This window comes from Trachemys scripta, chromosome 23, assembly GCF_013100865.1.
Source record: "Trachemys scripta elegans isolate TJP31775 chromosome 23, CAS_Tse_1.0, whole genome shotgun sequence".
Lineage (NCBI taxonomy): Eukaryota > Metazoa > Chordata > Testudines > Emydidae > Trachemys > Trachemys scripta.
This window is the reverse complement of record NC_048320.1, coordinates 8030326-8030797: the sequence shown is the minus strand read 5'-3', so window position 1 is coordinate 8030797 and position 472 is coordinate 8030326. Positions and strand designations below refer to the sequence as shown.

Sequence of the window (472 nt, the reverse complement as noted above, 5' to 3'; positions counted from 1 at the left end):
CCCCTCCCCATTCAGCGTGGGTGTGGCTAGCTCAGAGCCCGCCCCCCCCCAGCTACCTGGAGAGTGTGTGTGTGTGTGTGGGGGGGGTTCCTATAGGGCTGACTCCAGGCTTGCCCCACTGCAGATGGGGGGGGTTAGTTAGGTGGCTGGTTCAGAGAGCGCGCCCCTCCCCCCTATACCCTGTGCGTGTGGCGGGGGGGGTGGCCACGAGCCTGGCTGAGGGATTGTCTCTCCCCCCGCCCATTTACCCTCTGGGTGGGTCAGAGGCCCAGTGCGCATGCCACGCAGCAGCGCGGTGACGTCATCCCGTCACGCACGCAGCGTCTCCCCCTTCTCCAGGCGCCGCTGCCACTTCCCCGAGCCCCCGGTTACCTGGAGAAGGGGGAGACGCTGCGTGCGTGACGGGATGACGTCACCGCGCTGCTGCGTGGCATGCGCACTGGGCCTCTGACCCACCCAGAGGGTAAATGGG

General features: G+C 67.8%; 1 protein-coding gene across 1 annotated transcript in view; it reads left to right on the top strand.

Moving 5' to 3' along the window:
- Positions 1 to 472, top strand: part of STRADA (STE20 related adaptor alpha) — a gene marked incomplete in the record, with an annotated part of 36195 nt that overhangs the window by 317 nt on the left and 35406 nt on the right.